Source organism: Grampus griseus (genome assembly GCF_964374135.1).
Source record: "Grampus griseus genome assembly, chromosome: 19".
NCBI lineage: Eukaryota > Metazoa > Chordata > Mammalia > Artiodactyla > Delphinidae > Grampus > Grampus griseus.
The window spans coordinates 16,954,773-16,981,933 of record NC_139013.1 but is presented as its reverse complement, the minus strand read 5'-3'; the positions used below and the strand labels follow the sequence as shown (position 1 = coordinate 16,981,933).

The following is a 27,161-nucleotide window of genomic DNA, read 5'->3' as shown; positions in this document are numbered from 1 at the left end:
TTTCAGAAACATGTTATGTTCAGGAAAGAACATCTTGTTAACATGGGTTGGGAATATGTAAACCGTTTTGCCTGCCTTGAATATATATTACACACACACACACACACACACACACACACACACACGGAGGCACGCATGCACACCAAAAACAGCCAATTCGTAGACACCAGCCACTGCTGTATTTTTGTATTTTACAGGTACTCAGGTGCAATGATCACAAAGCAGGTCTAATTCCTAATATAACAAGAGATGCAAACATTTAATCTGGAAAAGAGGATTGTGGGGACATGCTACAACCCTCAAAGCCTGTGCAAAGTTTCACTGCACACAGACCTTCAAGAGGCACTTTTCTCTCGCAAGGCACATAGAGGTTCAGATCTGGAGGGGAGGAGAGTCTTCCCCCAGATCCACCAATGGAGGAAGGAAATCACCCCAGATACACTTCAGGATTCAAGGTTAAAATGGGCCCATATGCGCAGAGCCTTTGCGCATTTTAAGACTTGCAAAGGTTTCTCACATTCCCGTGGTGTCCGAAGCAGCCAAGGAGGTTGTTCTTCTTACTCCCAGTTTACAGATGAGATAACTGAGGCTCCACCTAAGAAGAAATAGCTTCGTTAGTCCACACCGACAGCTGCTATATCCCAGGAATTCCTCCCAGAATCCCAGAAGGAAATGTCTAGGCTCCCTCCTTTGGGGGAATTGGACGAGCTTGTAGCGAACCACTGATCCAAAGGGCCTGGGGCCTCTCACAAGGTCCCTGCTACTCAAGGAGCTTAATGTGGGCAGCATGGGGGCAGGGCAAAGCTGCAAAAGGTCCACCCTGATCCCAGGGTGTGAGGAAGAAGCCTGCTGCTGAGAGAGATCGGATGGGGGCTATGGGAATGTAGCCTCGGCCTTGTGGCAGGGAGGGCACCTAGTGTCCAGGAGGCTGGGCTGGGTCCTCGGGCTGCCTTGGATCAGGTAGGTGGTGCAGAAAGGAGGTTTTAGCTGCTGATACCAGGGAAGAGCTTCTGCTCCCCCTCCAGGAGATCAGCATCCTAACTCCTAAAATCTTACCTTTAGAAAAGCAGAACTTCTCAAATACTGGAGTGCAAAAGAATCCTCTGGAGCACCTATTAAAAAGACACATTTCTGATTAAGTAGGTCTTGAGTGGGGCCCAAGGACCCAATGAAAAGGCTGCTCAGGTAAGTCGCATAACAGGTGGTCAGAGGAGCAAACTTTGGGTAACCCCACTTTGGGGTAACATTTCTTGGTGTGTGTAGCATCCTTCCTAGTGATAGAAGAAATGTTCACATATTGAGAAAAGGGGAAGTCATTCTGGCTTATACATGAATTAACTTGAACTGTATGCTAACTAAAGCAGACTGTTTGTGGCCTATCAAACACACGTTGTACGTCTGCTTTAATTATTAAGAAAAGGGTGCACTGGCCAGAAGTAAAGAATGTCCATATTAAAAATAAAGATGAAATGCCTACCTTACTGGGGTGCCAGTGCATACTCCTTTGATAAGACTCCCTTCCCAGGTGCCAGGCCATACTGACTCGCTGTGGACGTGCGGATCTGTTTTTTATGGAAACCCTGAAGGAATGTATCCCAGACTTGTTTAATGTTCCTTGTTCTGCCAAGGTATAACACTGTGCTGAAAACCGTGCTTCTCCGGAGCAGTTCCTCAGAGTTCTCCGAGAGGCTGTCTTCTAGACTATAGTCCTCAGTTTGGCTCACATAAAACTCTTTTCTATTCCTATCATAGATTGTTTATTGATTATTTTCTTCAACATTAGGTCTTTCAAAAAATGCCGATGCTCCTCGGAGGAGTAGCCTATTTCAGTTCCTGACATGAGTTTATGAGATACTCTCAACCATTCTCCAGTCTGTCCGTCCATCCATCCACCCATCCATCCATCCTTCTGCTCAACAGATCCTACCTGGACACCTGTTCTGTGTCAAGCCATGTTCTGGGTGCTGGAGTGATAAAAGAGATCTCAGCATGCAGATGAGGGAGCAAACCTTAATGGAGGCTAGTGACTCAGAAAGGGGACACCACGGTGGGAGACGCAGAGGTGGGTGAGCCCACCATGATTGTACACACTGCTGGCCCTGGGCTCAGGGTCCCACAGCAGGCCCTGCGTTGTCTGGACCACGACAAGAGATGGCTCACGGCAGTTTGGACCCCTATGGCACTAATCATCTCCTTGAGAGGTCTTTTCTTGCCATCTCAGAGAGGAAAATGCAATGCATCATCATTGCATGGTGAGAGAGGTGAGGACGCATGGGCAGCAAGGAAAAACAGGCATAGGAGGAGAATGACAATGGCAGCCACAAAGAGACTGTGCAGAACATTCTGCATCTGATTCCCCTTTAGAGACCAGAGCAAAGCCTATTAGGAGCCCAGAAGCCACCAGGCTTAGAGCCTTCTCGTCCCCATGCTCCAGCTCTATTTTGAATTCTCTTTGAAACATTGTAATTGGCCATTCAAAACAACCTTAGTAATTATAAAGCCATCACCTATGTGGTCCAGTCTCAGGGTAGTGTCTCAGACAAAGAAACACAATCTGTCAACGTAAACATAATAAATTTCAAAATAAGCCAAGTTCAATCCTGACATTCCTCCAACAGTCTAAGGGAGATACACAGATCACAGCACTACTTCTGAACCTGTCTCTTCTCTCCTGCTTTCTCCCTGACGTACTGCAGTGGCCCCATCCTTTTCAACACTCCTCAGCACTATCCCCCAGGCCTCTCCCTCTCCACCCTGACCTTCTCTCCTCCTCTCTTTCTTTCTGATCCTGCTGTCAAAACCCCAGAGGGACTGGCCTGGCTGGCCAGAGAGGGAAGGTGCTGGATGATCGTGGGCCCCTTGCACCTCTTATCAGAAAAGTGGAGACAATACCATGACCTCATGGATTTGTGGTAAGAATTCAATGACATAATATAAATAAAGCTTTAAATAAAGGAATTGGTAGACAACAGGTGAATAACTTTCCCATGTGAAAACTTAAATGTAGGGAGAAGACCATACTAGATTTTATTTCAGAAGAATTTATTATTTCACATAAAATGATTCTATATATTATAAATTATAAATTTGGGGGGGATGTGCTCATAGTTTATGGCAAGGAGAATTGGAGAGTAAAGTTACTATTATGCAACATTTCCCCCCCAATAATTCCCATACTGATGGTCTAATGAAAACGGGCTGCCAAAATTCTGCATTTTTATCATGTGTGTCTGTGTTAGCATTTATGGTATATTCTGAATTAACAAACATCAAACACTAAAACATTACATATGCATAAAAATGGGGAAAGGAATTTGCATCTTTTGTAAATCTCAGTGGAACGCAGTCAAACCTCTAGCCCCACCAGATACTCCCAGCTGAAACCACATGCTAATTTTGGAATAGAGGAGCATTAATGACTACAAAACAATAAGAAGGCTATTTGGGCATGTGCTAAAAAAAAAAAAAAAAAAAATCTTTAAATCAGGCTGTCCTTATCGTTGGATGCCTACTAATGAATATCATTCTCAGTAAAGAACCTTCTGGTTCACTCATGTTCTTTCTGTTTGTTAAAATGGCATTCAAGTCATTTTATATAACACAAAGTTAATGCAAACCCAAAACAAAATAAAAAAGAATGTCAAAAGAACAAACTTTTAAACTCTGCACTTTTTATTATTAGATGCTATTCCTAACTTGTTAAAATTGATCAAATAGAAAGCTGTGAAAAGAGAAAAAATTAAGCCAACTAGAAAAGTGTGACTTGGATTTAATATTTTATAATTGCCAAGGGACATACTGAGATCAATGAATTTTTGCCTGAGATGAACGTCAGAAAGAGATGTACTTCAGTCTTTTAGGGAACATTGGTCTATTTAATTCTTGTGTCTGATGCATGTGAAATAGGCCTGCCTTGGCCTTCTTTCTTTGCCAGGGGCACCGCCGGCAGCAAACATTACCGCTTTTAATAGGCCGCTGTCTGAGGAGTGGCAAGGGATCCGGTAACCCATCGACTCTAATGGATCTGCCTGTTTATTCACTTACACCTTTTTTCTTCCCAGCTAATTTCAGTTTTGCATGCTGAGTTGTTTCACTTTGAATTAAATGAAAAGAAACAAAGGAAAAAGCCCACGCAGCTAATAAACCATGATTATGTTCATGGCCCCTCTCGACAGGCTTCTCCACATACCAGGTGCACCATCGGAGAACAGATTCGCTGTGGCATTTTCTCCACTTGTTGATGAAATCAATATTTTATACATGCTCAAATTTAGAGGAAAAATGAGATTATTCAAATCACTTGACGTATAACGCACTGTTGTTTGTAGTAGATCCGAATGCCCAGCCTCAGGCCCCAGACGTCCTCAGATTTCAGACACCGGTCAGTGACTTTTCCTGCCTGGGGACTCACCCCAGAGCTCTCTCCAGGGTCATACAAACAGGACAAATGCCCAAATGCTTCGCTTTGTCTAATGTAAAACCAGAGAGACACAAGGAGACTAGGTCTAAGTGCCCTTCAACAGAAATAACAGGAGTCAGTGGTTTAAAAACATCCTCCCTCCCAAACTCCCTCCTTAGGCCTAGAAAGCTTTAAGTCTTCAGAAACGTTTTAGGCTGATACCTGCCAAGGGATTGGAGAGGGACAAGGATGTCCAATAGGAGAAGGAAAATTCCGGCTTCTCCGATTTTTCTGAACAAGAGCCATTTTCCATTGTGGGATTTTTGTCACAGAGATCCCGCCTACAGAGAGGGTGGGCAGTGCCACCCCTGCCCCATGGGAGGTCCCACTGATTGCTCGTGATCCCAGCCGGTTCCGAGGGCAGCCACCTCCCCACCACTGGGAAAGTCGGCCTAGATTGGAGGGTGGTGGCCTGAACTCCAGAAAAGGCATCCTCCCCTTGGGGGGAGGGATAACATTCCCCAAAGACCAGAAGGTTCACCTCTGACAGGTCACTATGCCCTGGCACCAGACTGTGCGGCTGAGTTGTCTCCTGGCCAAAAATTAATAGTATTGTTTCCCGGTCAGAAGCTAAGATAATTTACACAATAATCCGGAAAATTTTAGAGAATTTAGACTAGCCGGGAGGAATAGAACGTGATGTGTCATGGACCTCCAACAGAATGTCAACAGCTCTCTGAATGAAATCCCTTTTAGACGAAGCAACAGCCTAATACCTACTTCTGCCCTCACGTAATTAAAATAGGGTAATTTTTTAGCCCGTTTCTCTCAGCTATAATCTGTCACTCGAAGAAGCAAGCCCCTTAGCATCCCAGCTGTACCCAGTTTCACACAACGGCTCCTCTCCTCCCCACCAAGGCTCAGCGCAGCCGGAAGTCAGGCAGCTCGCAGACTCCTCAGCCCTGCCTTGCTTGGACTCACATTCCTGAGCGGTGCTTTCTTCTCTCCCTCTGAGCTCCACATCACCCGAATAGTCTTTCCTTCATTCAGCAGCATTTCTTCAGGAAATATGCATCGACTTCTACCCTATGCAAAGTACTAGACTGTCTGCTCGGTCGTTGGCCTGGAACTAAGATTTCCATGTGCTGAAGAAATGAAGAAATGCAGTGTGTAGGGTCCCCAACTTACCTCCCTGAAGTGTCATTCAATCCTGCTGTTCGACCCAGAGTCTAACAGGCTCTCTCTCTTATCAACACACAGGTTACAATGAAATAACAGACAGGTCCACAATCCACGCCTGCAGGGTTACTGCGAGCACATCCTCAACACGCAAGAAACTCTGCGGTCACTGAATAATTATATTTCCCTTCAGTCTGTGTGTGTGGACCTGGATCCTCACTCTCAGACGCAGTGTGCAGAGCAGACGGGAACAACAGACTCAAGTTGGAAGTGATTTACTTCATTAGCTGGGATTACAAGTTTAACTTACAAACCAGAGGTCAAAATTTCTCATTAACAAGGGGGCCGTGAATCGCTGCAGGCTTTGGTTCAAGAGGAGACCACTCTTACTACTAACTACACTTTTCAGTCTGTCTTTGATGTTCTCCTCCCTCCCTCCTCCCTTTTATTTTTGGCAGAGGAGCTGATTTTAATTGTGGCGCTACAACAAGGCTCTCTCCGTCCAGGGGGGCAGCCTCCTGGCTGCTGCCGCGAGCGAGCCAGGCTGCAAGATTGGGTGCAGCCAATCGCTCAGGGCACATTTTAATGGCTCCCTTTTCCTACAAGGCTTGGATTGTTTTCCACGTGATTCTGGTTAATGTCACCGCAGGAAAGGGCATCGCTTTTCCTTGTGAGCTTCTGCTCCGTCTGCCTCAGAGAGGTGAAATATATTACAACAGAGAAGGAGGCGTCATTCTAACTTTCCAAATGCAAAGGCCAGACCCAGCACATTCTCCAGCACTCGGAAAAGAGAAAGAAGTTTGACAGAGACCGTTACACTAGAAGAAAGTGCTCTTTTTGATAAATCAGCTTTGGTTGTTTACAAAATACTCAGACCGTCTTCACGTGCCTCTTCTCTTCAAAACCACTGCCAAGGGTTAAAAGAAGCAACTCAAATGAGAGACAAACTTTGCAGAGGACACTAGGAATATCAAAATTCAACAGCACAGAATCCTTCTCCAAATAGGAACACTGGGAAAAATATAGCAGAGCTTGAGGTGGGCAGCAGAAATAATAGAACGCTTAACATACACCTCCTATTTCCAAAGACCGAGCGCTACATGCAGGCCACGGTAGCACAATGACCATGTTAACTGAAACAGGGCTCCGAATGGAGTCACTGATGGAAATGATTACAATATCTAATTATTTAGAAGTACAGCCATTTTCGAAAATAACTAAATTGTTATTCTGCGCTAGTCTGGTAAGAAGGTCACATTCAAACCACATAAGCTCTAAATACTCCTCCGTTTCTGTTAATAGGCAGGGATGTTACCATTCAAGTCTGTTCTCCCTGAGAAATGTTTTCTTAGTCGCCTCCGTGTGAAGAGCCCGTGGGTACCGCAGAGACAGTGGATGAGTGGCCAGGGCCCAGCGGAGAGGCGGCTGTGCTGCTCCGGATTCAGGGGGCACAGTCAGATGCCTGAACCCCGGTTGGCCCACCTGGCTGCACCCGACTCCATCCACGTCCCCAGCAAGGCAGTCTGCTGTGGAAGCCACGTGCTACGGGGAAGAAAACTCACTGTGTAAAAGAAGCAAGATAAGTGGGGTTCAGCGGGGGTTCTGCGGAGGACCACCGGTCCCCATTCTGTGCCCCTTGGGGGCTCCTCCTCCTTGGAGGGATGACTGCTTTCTTTGCTAATGTTCAGGTCGAGTCCCTTTATGGCTCCAGTTCCCTTTAACAAAATACAGGTTAGAACTCAAGGAATCTCTTTTACCTGGAGGTGAGAGCAGTTCTCAGCCGGGGACAGTCAGCGGCTCAGACCTGGGAAGCAACGGTGGCTCCAGGTCATAGGGGCCCGAGGCAGCCCAGCCATCTGGGCTAGCGGCCACTTCCTGCCACCGGGCAGCACCTCCGGCCAAGCCAGGCGGTCACCTTGACCTGACTGCTGAGGTATCTCACCCACTCTGGTCGGGGGAGTGGGGGAGAGGCCCTCAGCAGCCTTTCAGACTCAACAGGGGGCTATCTTAACAACGAGACATCTTAGAAAGGTCATTATTGCTAGTCTAATTTCAAACAGGCACCACAATGAAGGGCTGTCTTTGTGTGGGATTAATTTCAAAACCTCAGGATTTGATGTCAGTGGGAAAGAACCAGCGTGGGACTCAGACGGCTGCCTTCCCCTGCTTCTGGCCAGCGCCGGCGGCTTGTTTCTTAGGAGATGAAAACTCTGACAAGCCCTTCAGTCAAGCTGAAAGCAGGCAGCGGCCCAGCAACATCCAAGGGCCCCCAGGGCATCCTGTGACCCCTCCGAAAAGTCACATTCACTTTGCTCTTGAGAAAGGAAAAATAAAGCTGGAGGCATTTTATTTTAAACCATGTGAAATAAGGAAATGCGAAGATGCGAAAATGAAGCGGAAAAAAAAAAGTTCGAATTCATTTCCGTCCTTTGCAGTGGCTTAGAAGCCAAACTGGTTCATTTTGAAAGAGTGTAAAAATCTGATCCGTTCACCAGTAGGCAGAGACTACAAAATGCTTAAGGTAAAATATGTAAATATGTAAAATTATCTGTTGAAAACCATCTCCTTTTGTGCTTGAAAGAATTTTTAAAAGCATCTTTATTTCTATTCTGCATTAATATACTGTTGAACAGAAAAGTTACTTTCTGGCAAAAACAACAAAACCAAGGTGCTGAAAATAAAGTGATTTTTTAAATGAAGTTCACAGATAAAGGGAAGGACAAAACAGTCTACCTTCCTGTTCCCCTGGATGGCATTTTTAGTAATAATTTAAAGAAGATCATTAATATAACAAATTATAGAATCCAGTTTTTTCAAAAGCAGTGTTTGCCTGAACACTTAAAATCTGCCTGCCTGCCTCCACTGCCATTTCTTTCAGAAGTGGGGTCCTTCTGCCCCTAGATTTCCTCCAGCTCCCCTGACCTGGTCTCCCGACATCCACCTTGATAGAACTGCAGCCCCCTCAGCAGCGACTTTATTTTCTGTTTTTTTAATAAATTATCTTATTATTTTTGGCTGCATTGGGTCTTCGTTGCTGTGTGCGGCTTTCTCTAGTTGCAGCGAGCAGGGGCTATTCTTCTTTGCGGTGCACAGGCTTCTCATTACAGTGGCTTCTCTTGTTGTGAAGCATGGGCTCTAGGAGGGCGGGCTTCAGTAGTTGTGGCTCATGGGCTCTAGAAAGCAGGCTCAGTAGTTGTGGCGCACGGGCTTTAGTTGCTCCGTGGCATGTGGGATCTTCCTGGACCAGGGCTCGAACCCGTGTCCCCTGCATTGGCAGGCGGATTCCTTACCACTGTGCCACCAGGGAAGCCCAGCAGCGTGTTTAGATACACACCACAAATAATTGCCACAAACAGCTTACCTTACTTCTAAATATTCTCAAATTAGTTTTTTAAAAAAATATATAGAAGAATGGCAGAATGCCTATGATTATATTATCATTCATTTAGTTTGACTTAAATATTGTATTGCAACAAAAATCATTTGTCACATGACTTCCAACTTGCAGAAGAACGTTTCTGGGTTTTTTTTCCCCCTAATCCCATTTCTTTTGGGAAGGGGTCAACCAACTAATGGATTGTCTCATCAAACCAACATCTTCTACACTGTAGCTGTTTCCTGTCTCTTCCTGGGTGAAAACATCCTCTCTCGCTGGGCATCCAGCCCCATCAGCCAGGGATGGGGGGATGTGCCTAGGATTGAGATGGGTGGTGTCTGAGAGCTAATCAGCTGAGCTTTCAAGCCAGGTGTACAGAATGCTCAGATCCTAGAAGGGCAGACAAGATGTACCCTTGAGCCTGTATTTACTGAAGCAGCATTGTTGGGGGAAAGCGAAAGCACTTAAAACTGAAAAATTGTTCTTGGTTTTGCAAACCCTTGACTATTTTCTGAAAAATAGACAACAGACAGTAGAAGACTTTCTGAAGTTTTCAAATCTGCTTTTTCTACTATAAACTCTCATGTTCCTATCACTTGTTTCTATGTTTTAAGTCTCTCATTTCCTCAATGAAGGTCACCAAAAAATAAAAATTAAAAAAAAATCATACACACACTCAAAGATAATTGTCCAGAAAGGTTTCCTAGCTCCTCCCCATGCTGATGAAAGGCAAGTCACAGAACCCATTTCCCAGTTCCCTTCCCCTAGACCAGGGCAGACCTAGCCGTGCCCAAGACACCCAGCAAGAAGGATGTTAGGACCCTGAGAGCTGCTGAAGGGGTCAGTAAGATGAGGCTGGAGGCCAGGGTGTAAAGTGGTGATATTTTGTTCATCATAATTTTTTTTTGCATTAATTCTTTTTTTAAAAAATTTATTTATTTTTGGCTGCGTTGGGTCTTCATTACTGTGCGCAGGCTTTCTCTAGTTGCAGCGAGCAGGGGCTACTCTTCGTTGCAGTGCATGGTCTTTTCACTGGGGTGGCTTCTCTTGTTGCCAAGCACGGGCTCTAGGCACACGGGCTTCAGTAGTTGTGGCTCGCAGGCTCTAAGAGCGCAGGCTCAATAGTTGTGGTGCACGGGCTTAGTTGCTCTGTGGCATGTGGGATCCTCCTGGACCAGGGCTCGAACCCGTGTCCCCTGCATTGGCAGGTGGATTCTCAACCACTGGGCCACCAGGGAAGTCCCTGCATTAATTCTTATTAAACATATATTGCAGTAAAATGTTATTTATCTTGACTACTGAGTTTTTTGGCACCTCCTTAAATTTTGCCCCCAGGCAATTGCCTCACTCACCTCTCCCTGGTCCTGGCCTTGCTGTGGGGAATGATGGGTGCCTCCCTAGCTGAATGGGGTCCCACCTCAACCAGCCAACATGGCAGAGGAGCTGACATTTCTCCCAACAAGCCTCCCTTGGACAGCTGGAAGCAATTTCTTTGCTGACCCTTCTGAATCCAGGCTCACTAGAGCTTTTTGAAACAGTGAAACTCCAACTTTACAAAACCCAGGATGGGAAAGACTTACTGAGTTGAAACACAGTTTTCCTGTTCATCACACTAGAATAAACTATTCTAAGTATGTCCCCACATTCATAGTACGTAAACATAGTGCGCTGTTCTGATAAAAGTCTTGAAGAGACAGGAGGAGATGTATCGTTAGCATCGTTATTTTCAACTACCACTATCACATACTGGGGGCCATTATGGAGCTGAGGGCTCGACACATTTTATTTTGCTTAGTTCCCAGAAACCCTGATGGCAAATCTGAGGTTGCACAAAGTTATACACGCTGGCCGTGGGGCTGAGCTGGCATATGAAGTCAGATCGGACTCCAAAGCCCACGTACTGTGGAGCCTGGGAGGTGGGTTTGGTTTTACTCTTCCTTTTGCATTTCTCTGGCCTAGCTCTGTGCAGGGATGCTGAGCCCAGGGCTGAAGGTTGGCCAGGTGGCTGCAACTGAGGCTCCCACACCACCCCCTCCTAAGCCTGAGGACCCCTGAGCATGACCCAGGAGAAGCAGGTTCCCCATCCACACAGCCATGGGCAGAAGCAGGTCTCCAGTCCTGCTGGGAAGCCCTGGACAGCAAAAGTGTGCCCAGGACCAGAGCCCACTTCCTTTGGATGATGGGGGGTCAGTAGCAGGAGCACTGATTTTCAATTCTGGGTCCTTATGCAAAAATAATCAAAACTTCCTATCTGAGCAGCGGAAGAAACAGATCTCCAGCTTAAAAGGAGGATAGGAGGGGTGTGAGGAAGAACCTTAGTTGTCACAGCTGGAAACTTAAGCATCAGGAAACACATCTCTGTGGGTCATGCTCCCAGCCCGGCCAAGGACAAAGCAATGAGCAGCCCAGCTCTTCACCTTCCCTCCCCAGTGATCCCTTCTGTGTGTCCAGGCTCCTTGACTTTCTCACTCTCCTCTTCTCTTTCCTCCCCTCTGCAAGCCCCAGAGGGCTTTTGCTCATAGTACACGCTCTCCCATTCCTTCTTAGCCATTCTCTCAGCTTTTCACGTATTCTGCCAACCACCCCCCTAGATGCACTATCTGTTTCCCCTAGCCAAACTCTTTTAAAAATTAACCTCTAGGGACTTCCCTGGTGGCACAGTGGTTAAGAATCCGCCTGCCAATGCAGGGGACACGGGTTCGAGCCCTGGTCCGGGAAGATCCCACATGCCGCGGAGCAACTAAGCCCGTGCACCACAACTACTGAGCCTGCGCTCTAGAGCCCGCAAGCCACAACTACTGAAGCCTGCGCGCCCAGAGCCCGTGCTCCACAACAAGAGAAGCCGCCGCAGTGAGAGGCCTGCGCACCACAACGAAGAATAGCCCCCACTCGCCGCAACTAAAGAAAGCCTGCATGCAGCCAAAAATAAATAAATAAATATATTTAAAAAAAATTAAAAATTAACCTCTATTCTACATGAGGTTCATTAACTCTTTTGCCTCCCCCAAACCTATAGCATTGCAGAGAAAGCTGAAGCCGCCCCACCCCCGCTGAACTCCTATCATCCACGGCTACCCTCAGCCTTCTAAAAGGTAGCCGCTGAGTCTGTATATATTCTTTCTGACTTTTATTCTATGCTTTTGCAACATACATGGGACTCCATTAAAACCAAGCAGTATTAGTTGTTATTGTTGAGGGTTTTTTTTTAACATAAACCATACATGTATTTGTTCTGCAGACTTTTTTCACTCAATAATACATCTTAGGGATCTATTTGCATACATATAGGCCCAACTCAGTTTTTTTTAATTGCTATATAAAACTCTACGCTGTGAAGATGCCTTCATCTATTTAGACATTTCAATATTGATGGGCATTTAGGTTTCTGCTATTACAAAGCCTGGTGTGATGATTCTCTCTCTGTGCACATAACATGTTTCTTGAGAGTAGGTAAAGCAGAAGGGAAATTGCTGGGTTTCAGGGTGTGTACATTTCTAGTTGTAAAGGAAACCGCTAGGTCCTCCAAAGAAGTTGCAGCAATAGGTAGCATCTGAGAGCAGTATCCTGACATACTCACTAGTACCTCCTATTATCAGACTGGTAAATTTTTGCCCATTTGATGAGTGACAAATGCTACCTCATTTTTAAAATTTAACTTTTATTTTATATTAGAGTATAGTTGATTTACAATGTTGCATTAGTTTTAGGTATACAGCAAAGTGATTCAGTTATATATATATCTCCATTCTTTTTCAGATGCTTTTCCCATATAGGTTATTACAGAATATTGAGTAACGTTCCCTGTGCTATACAGTAGGTCCCTGTTGATTATCTATTTTATATAGTGTGTGTATGTTAATCCCAAATTCCTCTCCCCACCTTTCTCCTTTGGTAATCGTAAGTTTGTATTTGAAGTTTGTAGTCTGTTTCTGTTTTGTAAATAAGTTCATTTGTATCATTTTTTTAGATTCCACATATAAGTGATATCATATGTTATTTGTCTTTCTCTGTCTGACTTCATTTAGTATAATTCCATCCATGTTGCTGCAAATGGCATTATTTCATTTTTTTTGACTAATATTCCATTATACATAAAAATGCTACCTCATTTAACTTGCATTTTCCTTAAGATTTGGCAGGATTGAGCATCTTTTTTTTTTTTTTTTTTTTTAGTAATCAATTTCCAAGCCTCTTCTGTGAATTGACTATTCATATTCTTTGCCCACTTAAAAAAAATAAGTTTATCTTTTTACCCTATCACTTGCTTTCCTGCTTGAGCACACAGCAGGTGCTTGGGACACATGGGATCTCAAGCCACCCATCCACTCTGTATGGGGGCACAGCACCTTTGGGCCACACTGTGGCTCTGACATATTCCTTTAAAAGAGATCACATAGCACCTCTTCTTGGAAGCTTTCTCAGTATTCCCATGGCATTTGGGGATCACTGATCCTGAAGCTGGCAGTGACATGTGCTAGCACTGACCAGGAGCCCCTTTTAAAGTCAGGGGAGCCTGTCACACACAGCACCTCGGGCCCCACAGCCAGCTGGGGCTTCCATCTGGAGCTGTCAGCCTCCAGTGGGCTAGTCCCAGGCCTGGCCTCAGCCCAGAGCTTGGGGCTCTATGGGCCCCACCCGCAGGAGCCTTCCACAGCTGAGGGCCTACTGTGTGCAAGCCGTAGGCAAGGTGGCCCGTGACCATCACTTTGTTTAATCCCACTACATTGACAGATGCCACCTCCCAGTTCCACAGCTTGCTCCAAACCTCCCAGTGTGGCCCCGGGAAGACTGGGATTTGAACTTGGATAGGCATCCCTGCTTTGCTGATGGCCCTGTGCACTCCTGGGTTGGCTGCTCCTGGAAGCTGAAGAGTGCAGGTCAGTAAAACCAGGGCCCAGCCACAGCATCCAGCACCCCCCAACACCCACACCCACTCCACAGCACACGCACCCTGGTCCATCGCCTGAGCTGCTGCAGGCAGAGCGCTGGACAGCCCGAATTTTCATTGAGGGGAACGCCCGCCTTCCCCCTCCCCATGGCCCCACTTTAGAGGATGCTGAGTAACAGGTACACAAGGGGAGAGTCATCCCTGAGCTCAGAAAGCCTCAGGTGGAGGACCAGATTCAGCCAGAGGTCCACCCACCCTGGGTGTCCCTGCCCCATGAGCCAAAGGGAGAGAGAGGGAAAGAAAGTGGCGCAGGGGTTCCTGAAGGTCAACAGACCAAAGTTTGGTCAACTTCTAATACATCTTCCACTTAATATTAATATTTAATACTGAAAAATCCTAATGGTGACCTGATTGTCTCCTGTGAATTCCAGCCCTCTCAGAGAGCCTATCTCTCAAGGTGACAAGCTGGTGGTACCTGAATTCATTACTGCCTGATTAATTATGCTGCCTTTGTACAAGGGAAATGGGGACTTCAATCAGCCACAGCCGCCACCCCCGGCCACCACCTCATCAGGCCGGCCGCTGTTTGGGAGCCTGGCCCAGCGCCTGACATGGGGGCGACCGGGAAGCTGTGAGTGGTGGCTGGTTACATGTGGCTGCTGGCGGTCAGAGGGCTTGGGATGTGGGGCCCTTTCTGCTAAAAAGGGCATTTGGGCAGTCGAGGGAAGGAGGGGTGAGTTGGTTCTACCAGCTGCTGAGTGGAGATTTCTGCTCTGTCCCAGGAGGGGCCTGACCAGGAAGCCCTCCTCTGGATTCTCTGAAACTGGCTGTCATCCCTTCAGGAAGGGGCACTAGGTCTCAGAAGGTGCTATTTAGAGCAAATGTATCCCTTGGGATACAAGGTCACTTTAGTGAAGGCAAAGGTTTACTTGCCAACTACCCAGAGCCGTGTTCGGGTACGGCCCTGGTGGGCATCAAAGCACAGTCTCACCATCTGGGGTGGGGCTCAGGGCAGCTCCAGGTACCTATGCAGGGTGAGAACGTCACCTACTGACTTCACTGGTTTGTTAACCTGCCAGGGCGCTCGCTGTGGCCCTTCTGCATTTGTCGAGGTCTACCAAGTTGTGCAATGCAGTCATATTTGAAGAGTTGCAGAGTGATATACTTTTTCAAAGAAGAAGAGACTAGATATCTTTGCAAATGTCAGTTCCCCACCCCTATCCTGAGCCTGCCCTGTGTGGAGCAACAGAAGAGGTACACACCAGCCTAGTGCCCTGTGAACCTTGGCCTCAGCAGGTCTGGTTTAAAATAGTATCCTGTCATGGATGTGCTGTGTGACCGTGGCCAAGGTACCTAACCTCTCTGAGTCTCGGTTTTCAGACAGCACTGAAAGGTGGTTGTGAGAGCTAAATAAGAGAGTACACGTGAAGTTCCGGTTTTGCCCCAGAATACCTCCTGACATGGGCCAGCTTAATCCAGCTGTTTTGGTGCCACTTTGTCAAAGCTGAGCAGTCAAAAGGGGAAATGCTGGTTTTCGTTACTAAGCTGTGTGGGAATCCATCTTCTCACTGCGAAGCTTCAGGGACTCGGAGAGCGTGCATTACGGGGCAATTCTACAAAACCTTGCTTCTAGGCCACAACAGAGCAATCCACACCCCCCAGCTTTGCTGAACTGCCCCACCCTAGCTGCCCTCCCTGGAGGCGTCACTGGCCTCCTCACAAGCCACCTGGCAGGTGTGGTCACAGAGGAACCCCTACAGGGCGGGGAGGGAGGAAGCAGGTCTCAGGAAGACCCAGGACAGTTGCTCACGTCCTAGGGAGAAGGGTGTGTGCCCAGAGGTGTAGCCAGCAAAGCCATGAAGAGTCGGCAGTGGTTCAGGGGCACCAGGCAATGGGGACAGGGGTGTCACCAATCAAAAGCTAGGATTAGAGTTTAGTCAAGGGAAAAGTCTAGGTCCAGGTTGGTCAGAAGCTGCCACACGTCAAACAGCAGGAGTCCTCAGCCTGTCAGGAGCACTGAGGCTTAGACTCCCCCACTCGGACTCGTGGTGCAGGCCCAGCACCTGAGGCAGCGCTGGGCTGGGTGTCTGAGCCTCCACTTGGAACCCTAGAGCACACAGGGTGAGGTCCTACCAGAAACTAGGTGGCTGGGTCCCCAAAAGAAAGATCTAGTAGCTGGGTTCTCCTGAGGACCAGAGGCAGTGGGGCTGGGGCAGGGAGACTGAGTCCATCCAAGGGAAAATGGGGCAACAGCCTCTAGAGCATCTTCGTTTTCAGCAGATAAACTTACAAGGTTCAAACTTTGGAGGTTTAAAAACAAGCTAATTGGGAAACCTGTGAAAGATATAAAGGTTGCTTAATGATTTGACCTTCAGATGGGAACAGCAGCCACCTTCCTTAGGTTGCCAGGTGCCTAGACACATGCTCAACACCACCTGAGACATCTGTTACCCGCCTCCTCCAAACTCACTTGGAGAAACTGCATGTAGCGTGCTTGGGGTCATTTTTCTCAGTAAGGGAGACTGGCCCCTCCTGAGCCCTGGCTGTGAAGCTGCCAAAGGGCCTCTGAAAAGACAAAGGGGAAAGAACAGACAGCAGGGCAGGGGCTCTTACTTTCTACCCCTTTGGAATCATAATATGCCCATTACACTGGTAAGGGATGAAGAGATTTGCCCAAAGGCACAAAACCAATGGCTATGGACTTTCAGTGTCCCCCAAAATATACATGTTGAAGCTCTAACCTCTAATGTGATGGTTTTTGGAGATGGAGCCTTTGGGAGGTAATCAGGTTAGATGAGACCATGAGGGTGGGGCCCTCATGATGGGATTAGTGGTCTTATTAAGATACCAGAGAGCTCACTCTTTCTGCCATGTGGAGACACGGTGAGAAGGCAGTCTACTGCAAACCAGGAAGAGAGCTTTCACCAGAGCCTGACCATACTGGCATCTTGATCTCGGACTTCCATCCTCCAGAACTTTGAGAAAATAAATTTCTGTTGTTTAAGTCATCCAGTCTATGGTATGTTATTAAGGCAGCCTGAGCAGACTAAGACACCTGTGAATAGTCTTTTCTTTGCTTTTCTCCTGTCTGCTTCTGAAGCTACACTATTGGCCCAAAGGACTAGGTGAACACCTTGCACCAGAGCCATCTATGCAAATGCCAGTTCTTAATGAGTACAGAACCTTCTGGAAACTGTCACGAAAATGCTAGGACCCTGATGACGAGAGGATCACCCACAAAGACAAAGGTCTTCACCCACCTTCAAATGCTCTATCTTATTACCTGTCAGTAGATGACAGGCTGATGCAAAGTCCCAAAGATAGGGAGGCCAAGGGGTGAGCAGTGGGTGGAGGAGGCACCAGCATCCAACCCCACGTGGGACATCTGGGCATTTCAACCTGAGAGCATAGCAGACACAGAGGCTGAAATGTGTTCCCCCAGCCTCCTCACGTTGCTTCACAAACGCCACCCCCAAGCCCACGGGCTCCGCGAGTGAAGAAGGTCTCTAGGACACCTATTACTCAGCTGCCTGGTACAGGAAGAACACTGGACCAGGAGTCAAAAGACTTGGTGTCTATAGATCAGCTCCTCAATTTGTAAGCTGGGGCCTTAGAGCAAGTTACTTAACCTCTCTGTGCCTGAATTTCCAATCTGTAAAGGGTATCCACACCTCCCAAATTAGGTTATTATGGGGATCAGTGAGAGAACAAACAATGGTGGCTCTATAAGGGCTGGTTTCCTTTCCTGTTTTTCCTGCCTCTGTATTTGGCCGTTTGCTGTTAATTTATAGATATTTCACAAAATTCACTGACTGGGGAGAAAAATCTTCCCCACTTTAAAAAAAAAAAAAAGATGACATAGTTTTTTGGAAAGAATATGGGTCTTAGGTCAGAAAAAAAAAAAACATGTTAATGAGCCTGGGACATAGTAGGTGCTCAATGAATATTTGAGGAAGGGAGAAAGGAACTCCGCAGGAAGAATGAGTCCCTTTCTCATCAGGTTCCCATGCCTTTGCTACAGTGCACATTCAGATATTTGGGGGTCCTATCCACACATGCCTATCTCTCTCTGGAGTTTTGAGCTCCACTAGGACAGGCACTGCCCAACACTGAACCTGACCTTCGGCAAAGCTCAGCAAACTTGGGGTGAATGGAAAGAAAGCTTCGAATGCCTACACACTACATACACACAGACTGCCAGACTCAACAGAATGGTTTTCAGGCTGGCAGGAGGCTCCTGGCACCTGACTCTTTGAATACGGATGGCATGTGGGTATGTCAGAGTGTGATCCTGCTTTAAGAAAATGACTAGTTTCAAAGACGTGAGAACAATCAATTTGATCCAATAAAATTCAGAAAAATACATTTTCCATTAACTGTTATCGATAGTGGCAAATTTGTGTGGTCACATTAGAAATATTGATATTTCTGCCTTCCAACAACCTCTTTAGTCATTGTTTGCATGGAGTATTTTTTCCCATCTTTGCACTTTATACCTTTCTTATCCTCATGCCTAAGGTGTGTCTCAATATGTAGTTGGCTTTCCGTTATTTATCCTGTCTGTCAATTTTTGTAGTTTGATGGCAATGTTTAGTTCATGTACATTTGATTTAATTACTAACATATTTAGTTTTGTTTTGCTTTGTTTTGTTTTTGGCCACGACGCATGGCATGCGGGATCTTAGTTCCCCGACCAGGGATTGAACCTGGGCCCATGGCAGTGAAAGCACCGAGTCCTAACCACTGGACTGCCAGGGAATTCCCTCATAGTTACGTTTAAATCTACAATGTTTCTATTTCTTTTTCTATTTGCCTCACCTTCTTTGTTTTCTTTTGAAGTAATTATTTTCACATCATTTATCCCTCTAGTATTAGCTTGATATATATATATATATATATATATACACATATATATATATATATATATATATATATATATATATATATATATATATACACACCCTAGAGATTATGTTATGGACAGAATTGTGTTCCCCTACCAAACTTATATGTTGAAGCTCCAACCCCCAGTTGACTGTATTTGAAGACAGGACCTTTACAGAAGTAATTAAGGTTAAGTGAGGTCATAAGGGTCTGACCTGATAGGATTGCTGTTCTTATAAGAAGAAACACCAGAGAGTTCTCTCTCTTTCTGACATCTGACAACAAAGGGAGAAGAGGGCCATCTAAAGAGAGCCCTCAGGGCTTCCCTGGTGGCGCACTGGTTGAGAGTCCACCTGCCAATGCAGGGGACGCGGGTTCGTGCCCCATCCGGGAAGATCCCACATGCCGTGGAGTGGCTGGGCCCATGAGCCATGGCCACTGAGCCTGCACGTCCGGAGCCTGTGCTCCGCAACGGGAGAGGCCACAACAGTGAGAGGCCCACATACTGCAAAGAAAAAAAAAAAAAAACATAAAGAGAGCCCTCACTAGAACCTGACCACGCTGGCACCCTAATCTCTGACTTCCAATCTCCGGAACTGTGAGAAAATAAATTTCTGTTGTTTAAGCCATCCAGTCTATCTTATTTTGTTATGGTAGCCCAAGCACACTGAGACAGTATAAAATGCATCTTAACTTATTAAAATAAGAAAAAAAGATTCGTAATTTTACTAGTTCTTTAACAGTGTTAAGAACCTTAACACATCTTAACTCTATTCACTCCCCTCCCACTTCTTGTTCTATTGCTGTCATGCATCTTTATTCTTATATATATATATTGTTAAAATGTTTTTCTATATGTATTTAAAACCCCACAAGATATTATTTTGGTCAGATTTACCCACTTATTTTCTCTTTCTGCTGCTTTCTACATTCATTCCTTTTGGCATTTCTAAAGTTCCACTTATGACAATTTTCCCTCTGCCTAAAAGAATCTCCTTTAGTACTTCTTTTAGTAGATATCTGCTAGTAACAAATGCTCTCGTTTTTTGTCTATTTTAGGAATAACCTCATTTAACCTTCATTATTGATAAGTATTTTTATTGGTTAAAAAATTCCAGGGACTTCCCTGGTAGTCCAGTGGCTAAGACTCCATGCTCCCAATGCAGGGGGTCCAGGTTTGATCCCTGGTCAGGGAACTAGATCTCACATGCCACAACTAAGAGTTTGTAGGCCACAACTAAAGACCCTGCATGCTGCAACTAAATACTCCCCATGCCACAACTAAGGATCCAACAAGCCACAATGAAGATCCCATCTAAAAAATTCTAGATTAGCTTTTCAGTGCTGTAAAGATGTTATTTCATTGTCTTCTGGCTTTCATGGTTTCTGTTAAAGTTAGCACTAAGTCTTATGATAGTTCCAGTGAAGGTAATCTGTCATTTTACTTGGCTACTTTTAAGATTATCTCTTATTCTTTGATTTTTGGTAGTTTTACTCTGATGTGTCTAAGTGTGATGTTCTTTATATTTATACTGCTTAGGGCTCTAAAAGGATTCTTGAATCTGTGGATTTATGTCTTTCAACAACTTTGGAAAATTCCTGGCCATTATCTATTCAAATATTGCTTCTGTTCAATTCTCTCTCTCCCTGTCCTCTTCTGGGACTTCAACTACAATTATGTTAAAACCTTTTCACTATGTCCAAAATACGACATACTCTTTCTGTATTTTCCATTCTTTTGTCTCTTGATGCATCACTTTGGATATTTTTTTCTATCTTCCAATTCACTAATCCTCTCTTCATCTGTGTCTAATCTTCTTTGAACTCACCTGTTACTTTTTTTTTTTTCACCTGTTACTTTTAATTACACTTTTTCAGTTATAAAATTTCTATTGATTCTTTTTTTATATACTTCTATTACCTGTTGGAATTTTCCATTTTGTCTTTAATCCCCTTGAATGTATTGATCAGAGGTTATTCTATCTATATTTGTCTATATCTGATAACTCTAATAACTGGATTTCTGTGAGTCAGTTTATATTAACTATTTCTTCTCTTGGTTTAGGGTGACTTGGTCTTGTCTCCTGGTATGCCTAGTAAATTTTGATCAACAGCTACAGGTTGTACATGAAAAATTATAGAATCAATGTGGTATTGTGGATGATGCTATGTTTCTCCAGAGATTTTCTTTTGCTTTGTAATGCAGTTAGTATAGAGGCAGACCATCTTAATCTGGTTTGAGTCAAAGCTGTACCTTTGTGAGAGTTGGTCCTTTTTTGATTTGCCCTTACTACTGGTATAACCTTTCAAAGGTCCTAACCAAAAGCCTAGGCTATTACCAGGGCCTCTCTGAGATTGCCAAAGCTTTGCTCAGCTTCTTAGCACTGAAATCACTGCCTTGAAGAGGCAGTGAAGAGGTAAATGCCTTGAAGGGAATAATAGTGCTGTTATGTACTAAATATTTGTGCCCCCCCATTCATATATTGAAGCCCTAGCCCCCAACGTGGTGATATAAGGAAATGAAACCTTGGGAAGGTAATTAGGTTCAGATGGCGTGATGAGGGTGTAGCCTCTATGATTGGATTAGTGTGCTTTTTTTTTTTTTTTGGCTGCATCGGGTCTTTGTAGTGGCATGCAGGGTCTTCGTTGCGGCAAGCAGGATCTTTTTGTTGCAGGCTCTTTGTTGCAGCGCACATGGGCTTCTCTCTAGTTGTGGTGTGCAGGTTTTCTCTCTCTAGTTGAGGCAAGTGGGCTCAGTAGTTGTGGTGTGTGGGCTTAGCTGCCCCGCGGAATGGGGGATCTTAGTTCCCCAACCAGGGATTGAACCCGCATCCCCTGCATTGGAAGGCGGATTCTTTACTACTGGATCACCAGGGAAGTCCCTGGATTAGTGCTCTTATAAGATGAGGAAGAGACACCAGAACTTCCTCTCTCTGCCATGTGAGGACACAGAGAGAAGGTGGCAATCTGCCAGCCAGCCCTCACAAAGAACCGAATCTGCTGACACCTTGACCTTGGACTTTTAGCCTCTATAACTGTTAGAAATAAATGTCTGTTGTTTAAGCCACCCAGTCTATGGTATATTTTATAGCAGCCCAAGCTAAGACAAATGTCAAATGTCAGGCTCACCTTTCTATGTTTCCATTCTCTCCAGGATCTTGCCCTCTCAGGTTCTTACTGTCAGACAGATTTTTTAAATTATCCAGCTGTTCTGCTTGTTTGAGGTGGGAGGTTTGGTTTGATCCAGGCTGGTGTTCAGAGCCAGAAGCAGAGGTCTCAACTATTCCTATAGCATAATTGCTCAGTTATAATGATGGTTAGCACAAAAATTCAGGTTTAGGGTATTAGCTTTGGTGTAATAAATTCCATCTGAGTGGATTAAAAAAAAAGTACACATTGGTTCAACTGATTGGAAAAAGTAGAAAATTATAGTTTTCTATTAAGGTAAATTATTCTAATTAAATGAGTATAAGAAGCTTTTGAGCAATCACTGGAAACATACAATGTATCACAGCTAATTTCCCAATATTTTTCCCACAGTGAAGTATACCTCTGGTTTATAGTAGTAAGAGTTAGAGGAGCTGCTAGCATTCCCAGCCCTCCACCAGGCTCTGGATCACACGGCTAGATGCAGCCAGGTCCCTAAAAAGACAACATATTAGACTCAGCACGATAGCCCAGGCAAACTCATTCAACAAACATATAGCAACCAAATTTAAACAGTCTTATCTTACTTCTCCAGAAGTTTCAGAAATTGTCCTTTTAAAGTACAAACATCCAAAAAAACTGAGAAGATGAAAACAGAAAAATAATTTTCCATAACAGAGTAGAGACGTGATACTGCCAACTACTTGCCAAATGACAATTGCTGTTTTAAGCTTTGCCCCAACAGATGGTTCATGTCACATGGGTGAAAAGGCCATCAAAGCACAAAGTTCGACCTGTTTTGGCAGAGTATCAGGACGAACAATTAACCCAAAGGCCAGGATGCATGCTGAATATTGAACTGCATGTCCTACAGGAAGAGAGGGAAGATAAAAGCAGTTGGGAAGGCTGAGGGTATCGACTACAGGCACCCATGTTTTGATGAGCAAATGGCTCATCAAAATGGCTGGGCCTTGGTATAGCTTGGTATAGCTACAGTTACTAAGTGAAATGCCTTGGGAACTAGATGGATGGAAATAAATCTATGAGCCCAAGAGACCAATCCCTAAGAAGGTTACAGACTGGTTAACATGATAATGCTTTGGCCTCCAAACACAACTGGGAGACTCAAGACCAACAGCTCAATTTGGATTGCTTCAGCTAACAAAATAAAGAATGATGACAGGAAGTCCATGGTGGTCTCTCAACTCCCTGGAGGGACACACAGAGAAGAAAAAGTTGATTACGGGCAGGTTATAACCACAGAATCTATTAGAATTAAATGGGTCCTCCACGTAGACCTAGTCTAACCACCTTATCTTATAGAAGATGAACTGACACCACCCAGGGAGCTCCTTTTCATCTGTCAGAACCCATATCAAACATCAATTCTTCTGCAAAGCCTTCCATGCTTCCATTTGGTGGCTTCCTTCTTTGTTATTTTCTAATCTGAAGTGTCAGCTCCATAATTTCAAAATCTCAAGCAGACAGAAGGTCCTCCATAGTGTTTCTTGAACGGACAAGTGAGAAATGACATGTGTAATTTCACAGAGCAAGACATGGGCCAGTCGTCCTGAGCTCCAACCCAGACAATTTAGTCAGGCTTCAAGGCAGGTTCCCAAGTTTGAAAACGCCCTGCAAAAAGTAAAAGATAAAAAAAATTTAAACATTAAAAAAAAATAATAAAATGAACCACCATGTACTCATTACTAATATTCAACCTTGTTTCCATCTATACCTTCTCCTACTTTCCTTACTACTACATAAAACTATTTAGATCTTTTTTAAAAAAAAAAATTTATTTATTTTTGGCTGCATTGGGTCTTTGTTGCTGCATGCGGACTTTCTCTAGTTGCAGTGCGCGGGCTTCTCATTGCGGTGGCTTCTCTTGCGGAACATGGGCTCTAGCCACACGGGCTCAGTAGTTGTGGCTCATGGGCTCTAGGGCGCAGGCTCAGTAGTTGAGGCACACAGGCTTGGGTGCTCTGCTGCATGTGGGATCTTCCCGGACCAGTGATCGAACCTGTGTCCCCTGCATTGGCAGGCGGATTCTTAACCACTGTGCCACCAGGAGAGTCCTACATAAAACTATTTAGAAATAAAATCTAGATATCATATCATCTGTAAATATTTTAGCACATATTTCCAAAATACATCGAAAATGTTAAAATATTTTTAAATACTTAAAAATGTAACCATATTATCATTCTGAAATAATGTAATAATACTTTTAAAATATCAAATACCACACTGGTGTTCAAATTTACAAGTGTCCTGTGAATGTCACTTTTTTCGTTTTACCATTTATTTGATTTAGAATCTAAATGCAATATTTTCCTTGCAAGTAATTATTAAAGAATTGAGTCACTTGTAGTTTCCCAAGATGTGGATAGTTTTGATTATGTTCCCGTAGTGTTGTTGATCCAGATGAGGCTTGATCAGATGCAGCTTTGATTTGTGTGGGGGCAGGGCTGTAAGGAGCGTCAAGATGACTTCAGAGTTTGTGCTGAGTTTTTCCATTAGCACATCATGTGGGTTCTCTCTTTTCAAGACTTAGTGGCCATAGCTGATCATGCCTAGATCCATTAATTAATTAGGAATACAAAATGGTGATGTTCTTTCTTTCTTCATTTATTAACTGGAAATACTTTTACAAGGGGAAATTTCCCCTCATCTACCATCTGGCCACCCAAGCCCAATTTTAAAACAATTTAACCAAGACCATGCTTTCTCTCAAGTTAGAATCCTCTGCAGGAGGATGAACAGCTTTAAGCAAACCTTCATTTATTCTTTATTTTCTAGTCAAGAGTTAACTGAAAGACGGTGGGCCTGACGGCTGCAGAAAAGACCATCTCACTTGGTTCTGAGGACCTGCCTGCCCTGAGATTTTCTTTAGAAGCATTGCTCCCGGGTTTGTTCTAAAGGTCTACCCTTTCTCTTTGAAAATGTTTTCTCCTGTAATTAAGGGAGTTTCTAATTTAGAGAACCGATAAAAATTCATCAAACTTATATTTTAAAAAAGTCATAATCCTGAAGCTGCAAAGATCTGGCTCCAGGGAAATCCTGAATTGAGGAAAGATGCTAATCAGGACAGAATTTAAGACAACAGTTTATAATCTTTCATCCCCAGAACCGAGACTATCCCAAGGAAATGCCAAGTAAAAAAGTAAAATCGGCGATTGATTTTGCATTTTGAGAAACTGGCCAAGCTTTTTGATCAAATGCTGATTGCAAGCCTGATTCAAGGTTAAGCAGATAAAAGAGTCCTTCAGGGTACCCCCGCTTTCGGTGCCAGCATGCTATGATTTGGAAAAACCAGATTCTGGCAATCAGAGACCTCACTTGTTCCACCGCCGCAGAGGAAATGAAGGATGCTTCGCCTCCAGTTCCTGGCTCCTGTTGACATGCCCTCGGGTTCCTGCTGGCGCCAGGCTGGGAGGGAGAGTGGTCCCTGTCGTACTGTCTGCAGAGGTTAAACGGAATCTCTACTCCTCGACTGAGGAAAGAAAGGCATCTTCCTCATTAATTTCGTGAGGCTGGGGGCCGTCGCGGTGATCCAGCTCGGTCCACCCCCCGGGGAAGCTGTCGCGGCAGCGGGCGCCCAGGCCTTCGTAGCCCCTCTTGTCTACTCCAGACCCCCAGGACTCGGCCTGGGAAAAATCCCGGTCTCTGTCGGGTCTCTCCCCATAGGCTTTCCCTTGGCTTCCTCGTGGTTTGCTAATTTTTGGTGCGGCCTTGGGACAGTCTGTGCCTCCGTTTTCCCAGCTGTAAAGTAATAAGGTTAGTCTGGACCCTTGATTCCCAGAATCACCCAGGAAGCTTTTCCAAAACCGTCTGTCAGGGTGGCCCTGGGGACTCACCGGAATGGAAAGAGGGGCCCCGGGGCTCGCGGCCCGGGCTGGAACCCAGGACCCGGGCTCTCCCGCCTCTCCAAGCGCTCCACCCACCGGCCTGCTCTCGCCCTCGGCCCGGGCGGGGTACTGCACGTTTCCGGGCGGGTTCCGGGAGGCTGGGGAGGGCGGACCCGGCTGGGCAGCCCCACCGGAAAGACTCGTTTTAGCCGGAGCAGGCGGAGGCCGGGCGGAAACAGACTTGTCGCCCCCACCTCGGGCCCTCCGGGTCCCCTGCCCCCAGCGCAGCCCCGCCGGACAAACGCCGGCCCGCAGCTGGGCAGCCCTGGGGTCACCCCTCCCACGCCAGTCGCGCCCCCCCAGGCCACACCTGGGCTCCGCCTCGGGCCCCGGGGCTCTGACTCCGCGTAGCTTCAATGGGGGAGGGGAGACCGACCAAGAAGGGGGTGGGCGCGACCCGAGAGGGGCCCCGTTGCCAAGAAACCGACCCCGCCTCGGGCTCTGGCCGCGAGCAGCCGCGGCGCAGCTGCTTCTTCCCCCTCCCCCCACGTCATCCCGAGCAGCCCTGTAAGCCGCAGTGCTCAGGCGACCCAGGCGGAGACCGGAACCTCGGACGGCGGCTCTGCGGGTGAAAGCCCTCGGGCACGCCAGCCGACGACCCCAGGCCCGCCCGCCCCGCGTGGGCCGCGAGCGCCGCGCCTCTGGGCCCCGGGTGGGGCCGTCCAGCCGGCCCAATCACTCCACCTCCGTGGGCCGCAGCTTCCAAGTGGGGCGCTCGGGCTGAGCTGTGTGGCGGCGAGACTCGGGCCCATAACGAAGGCCCGGCTGAGTACGGGCGGGTCTGGGGTTAGTGGCTCAGGTCAAATGGTCGGCTGGCGCGCGGCGGGCTCCCAGCTCCGCCCCTGGGGTGTCAGGGCACGAGGGAGGCCGGCCCCTCCCAGGCTGCAGCCCTGAGGAGCACTGACAAAGCATTTCCTCCTCTCGGGGCCTCTTCTCTGCCTTTCCTGCTGGGGAAGATCGGCACACCCAGGTCTCTGCCACAGCCTCCCTAGGGATACAACGATGCACGGGATGGGACATCCAGGCGTTTTACAGGCCTTCTGTGAGAACGGAAACCTAGACAGAAAACAGCCCTTTCTGGGAAGGCGCTCAGGTGACCAAGAGCGCACATCGACGACCGGCTCAGATCCCTGCTCGCCGCTCAAAAGCTTTCTGGGGATTTAAGCCAGGCGAGGAGTGCAGATGGAGAAGTACGACTCCCCGGAAAATACCCACAGTAGCCGCGGGCCTCTAAGAGCAAGTGCTGCTTAATCGTCAGGCTTGGTTTAGACGGAAACCAGTCTGGAGACCAGTTAAGAGAAATGCCAAGTCCAAAGCCCCAGACTTGAGCGCCAGATCTGTCCTGTCCCGTAATCCTGTGTGACTTGGTCAATATATTTA

The 27,161-nt window shown here is 46.2% G+C and overlaps 1 long non-coding RNA gene across 1 annotated transcript; it reads right to left on the bottom strand.

The window, feature by feature from the left end:
- Positions 1-26,567, bottom strand: LOC309837295. Its single transcript, XR_014298245.1, has 5 exons — positions 26,466-26,567; positions 22,277-23,505; positions 21,856-22,012; positions 1,057-1,112; positions 1-595 (listed from the first exon to the last, which is right to left on the bottom strand). It is a non-coding gene; the product is annotated as an uncharacterized lncRNA (long non-coding RNA).
- Between the last annotated feature and the right edge of the window lie 594 nt (positions 26,568-27,161).